Genomic DNA, 4,772 nt, shown 5'->3' with positions numbered 1-4,772 from the left:
TTCAATTGGTTTCCACACTGGGATCTATGTCTGTGGGTGACCTCTTAGTACATTTGCTGAAGGCAAATGTTTCTATTTTCTTTGTCTATTGGTAACTGTAGAAGGATGTGGATATTGCTCAAAGGGAAGTAAATGGCTTTAAGACTCTGTTTAAAAACCCAAAGTTCTTGGTTTAAATGCTGTTTTGAATAGTTCGTTATCAAAAACACACTTCTGCTTTCAGAAAATGCCCAAGCTCTGCATCAAAGGCACGCTGCTGATTGCAAAGGGAAGGATGTGGTGCAAGAGTGAGCCAAGTGTTGATTGTAAGGAATGGGGAAGGCTTCCAGTTAGTTAATGAAGCAACCTGCTAACAGTCTCCCGGTTGGAAAAAGACATCAAGGACTTTCCTTTAGTGAGACAGCGCGATTTGATTTCTCTCACTCTGTCATGATCAGAAGGTTTTTACAATACAGTGGGATGTTGCGGAAAGAGCCTCATGGCATTTGCCATCAGGCCTGGGATGACTTCCAGTTCTATTCGCTTAATCCTATTTTAACCCAAGTAAGCCAAACTCGTTGAGTCTCAGTTTCCTCACTTACGACATGGGAAAAAACAACAGTCACTCAGTTCTCACTGTTATTGTGAAGACTTCAAATATGTCAAAGGGCTCCATGAACTAAAATACTGTAAATTATCAACGCAAATATTAACTCATATTAATTAGAAGGAAAGTGCTGAGAACCAAAAGTTAGCATTTTTGGTTAAACTTATATCTAAAAACAAGTTTGACAGACAAAATGTGTCTGAGTTTGTAATCATATTTAAGTGTTTATTTAATTCCACCGTGAATGGGAATTATTTTTAAAAATAAATTCTTATCTACACCTGTGCTGTGCTCTGAAATCCACTCATAAACTAGCTTTTGAAATATACAGCATGTTTTCCCATAGAAACAATCCTATAAATTGTGGTTAACTTACCCCAGCACACCCTGTAAAGACTGCTTTACCCAAAAGTAACTGAAATGCCAAGTTTTTGCAGGTTAGTCTGTGACCCTAACCACTCCATGCAGTGTCTCTACGCAGAGGTTTGGGGACCATTTGTGCTTCTGCTGTTGTTCCTTGGAACATCGGAAGAAGGAATTGTGGAGACTCAGACAGTGGCTGTGTTGTCTCCACGTCCCCAGGGCATGCTCAAAAGGAGCTATCCATGTTTGGGAATATCTGCACACCTGCCTACCCTTCATCTAGCATACATCATCAGCACTAAGAGTCCACATCTCCTGTCTATTCAACCTAGATTTCCTGCTTGGCTTATGGTGAATCCTTGAAAAAGGTAAGCCTTGTGGTGGAATCACATTCATTCCTGCTACTTCTATAGCAACTATCTTTTTCCATAAGGAGATATGACCATTTAAGGAATGTTTCACTCTGCCATAGATCCAAGAAACTTCAGATCACGTGGGGAAGGGCAAGAGGAAGTAATTAAAGGGCTTGGATGGATATCTCCTTCCTCTCAGAAACTTTTTTCCCAGCACAGACCAAACAGACACCTGAGTTAGTATTTTCAGTGGGAAGTTTGTAAATTAGAAGTCCCCATGTAATGTTCCTTCACTGCAAATTCTTGTGTTATTTTAATAGAGGGAATATTTTTGCTTTTTATAAGAACAATCAAGTGAAAAGCACACTTGTTAATCTCAGCTAATTCTGGCTCAATTATAAGGCACCATTTTGATGGCTGTAGTAGTATAAAATGAAAAGAAAAATATCTTAAAAGATACAGTTCCATGATGAGGCAAACGAGCTTGTCTTACAAGACTAATATACATGAGTCTCATGATTTCAAGTCAACAGATGTAGAAGAGAAGAGGCTGTGAAAAATCTTATGATTGGAAATAGCTGGGCCAATATTTTCAGCATGAATGATATGACAGTGATAGCTAAATGACAGAAGCTTCCAATCTCCCATTTCTTGAGTGGTTACAGGGCTGCCTTCTGTGGTTGTGCAGTTAGTGCACTGAACAAAGCAGATTCATCTAAGTGCTAGTGATGCCCAAATCCTGTCAAGCACCCTAGTGCAGGGCTGAGCTGGGAGAATGAGACCTCTTGATATTTACACTGAGGTGCTGTATGTGCTAGCTACTACCCTGCTTAGCTAAAGCCAAACACCGTATTTATCCACCTGCCTGCCAGGAGAAAAACAGTTGCAGCCAGGGGATGTACTAAGGGAATTAGTAAAACCATTAATCTCTGTTCATTCTAAACTCAAGTTGACACTTTAAATTTTTATTAGGGAGGGAGGAGAGAAGTTAATATTTTTGAGTACCTGGGATGTGGCAGGCACTGTGCTACTCCATCAAAGGCTGCTGAATTGTTTTAACCAAAGTGGGCAAAGGCAGTGGAAAGAAATACAATCAGCTGATAATTACATTTTAAATGCTTAAATTAGCATATTACTTTCATAGCATTAGAATAGACTTTACCTTATTTATCACGATAGCTCTGTGAAAGAATTGATATTATCTACATTTGACAGATGAGGTATAGAGAGGTAAGCAACTAATAAACATTTACTAGTGGAATTACTAATAGATTTGACCCAAGAATCCAGCTCCTGAATCCTGAGCTCTTTCCAACATGCCATTAAAAGATACATTTAAGTAAACTGGAATCTACAGGCTGAATTCTAGAGTGGGAAGTAATGTGTAAGGTTTGGGGTTGGTGGGAGAGAGGCTGCAATTGGAAAAACATTAGTCTTAAAAAATTTCTTAAGTTAACATAAACAAAGGTGAACTATAGCTTGGACTTAAAAACAATACGAGTAAAATGGTCGGAAATGTTCTTAAATCTTAGGGAGAGAAAAAAGCTCTCTCAAAACTTTTTGTGTATCAAGTGCCTCAAAGAAAAGTCTTCTGAAGGCAAGGTGGAAAAAGCCAGAAAATGACTCAGATTCAGTTTCAAGGGGAAAAGAAGGGTCAGCCATTAAAAGCAATATGTGCATTTAACAATTTAGACTATATTACCATATACAATAACAATATTGTTATTACATAAGGATTTTTTTTATTATACTTTAAGTTCTAGGGTACATGTGCACAACATGCAGGTTTGTTACATATGTATATATGTGCCATGTTGGTGTGCTGTGCCCATTAACTCGTCATTTACATTAGGTATTTCTCCTAATGCAATCCCTCCCCCCTTCCCCCTCCCCCCTACCCCATGACAGACCCCGGTGTGTGATGTTCCTCACCCTGTGTCCAAGTGTTCTCATTGTTCAATTCCCATGTACAAGTGAGAACATGCAGTGTCTGGTTTTCTGTCCTTGTGATAGTTTGCTCAGAGTGATGGTTTCCAGCTTCATCCATGTCCCTAAAAAGGACATGAACTCATCCTTTTTTATGGCTGCATAGTATCCCGTGGTGTATATGTGCCACATTTTCTTAATGCAGTCTATCATTGATGGACATTTTGGTTGGTTCCAAGTCTTTGCTATTATGAATAGTGCCACAATAAACATAGGTGTGCATGTGTCTTTATAGCAGCATGATTTATAATCCTTTGGATATATACCCAGTAATGGGATCTCTGGGTCAAATGGTATTTCTAGTTCTAGATCCTTGAGGGATTGCCACACTGTCTTCCACAATGGTTGAAGTAGCTTACAGACCCACCAACAGTGTAAAAGTGTTCCTATTTCTCCAAATCCTCTCCAGCACCTGTCGTTTCCTGACTTTTTAATGATGGCCATTCTAAATGGTGAGAGATGGTATCTCATTGTGGTTTTGATTTGCATTTCTCTGATGGCCAGTGATGATGAGCATGTTTCCATGTGTCTGCTAGCTGCATAAATGTCTTCTCTTGAGAAGTGTTTGTTCATATCCTTTGCCCACTTTTTGATGGGGTTGTTTGATTTTTTTTTTTTTTTTTTTGGTAAATTTGTTTAAGTTCTTTGTAGATTCTGGATATTAGCCCTTTGTCAGATGGGTAGATTGCAAAATTTTTCTCCCATTCTGTAGGTTGCCTGTTCACTCTGATGGTAGTTTCTTTTGCTGTGCAGAAGCTCTTTCGTTTAACTAGATCCCATTTGTCTATTTTGGCTTTTGTTGCCATTGCTTTTGGTGTTTTAGACATGAAGTCCTTGCCCATGCCTACGTCCTGAATGGTATTGCCTAGATTTTCTTCTAGGGTTTTTATGGTTTTAGGTCTAATGTTTCAGTCTTTAATCCATCTTGAATTAATTTTTGTATAAGGTGTAAGGAAGGGATCCAGTTTCAGCTTTCCACATGTGGCTAGCCAGTTTTCCCAGCACCATTTATTAAATAGGGAATCCTTTCCTCATTTCTTGTTTTTGTCAGGTTTGTCAAAGACCAGATGGTTGTAGATGTGTGGTGTTATTTCTGAGGGCTCTGTTCTGTTCCATTGGTCTATATCTCTGTTTTGGTATCAGTACCATGCTGTTTTGTTTACTGTAGCCTTGTAGTATAGTTTGAAGCCAGGTGGCGTGATGCCTCCAGCTTTGTTCTTTTTGCTTAGGATTGTCTTGGCAATGTGGGCTCTTTTTTGGTTCCATATGAACTTTAAAATAGTTTTATCCAATTCTGTGAATAAAGTCATTGGTAGCTTGATGGGGATGGCATTGAATCTATAAATTACCTTGGGCAGCATGGCCATTTTCACGATATTGATTCTTCCTACCCATGAGCATGGAATGTTCTTCCATTTTTTTGTGTCTTCTTTTATTTCCTTGAGCAGTGGTTTGTAGGTCTCCTTGAAGAGGTCCTTCACATC

Source organism: Gorilla gorilla, chromosome 5 (genome assembly GCF_029281585.2).
Source record: "Gorilla gorilla gorilla isolate KB3781 chromosome 5, NHGRI_mGorGor1-v2.1_pri, whole genome shotgun sequence".
In the NCBI taxonomy this organism is placed as follows: domain Eukaryota; kingdom Metazoa; phylum Chordata; class Mammalia; order Primates; family Hominidae; genus Gorilla; species Gorilla gorilla.
This window is presented reverse-complemented; position numbering follows the sequence as displayed.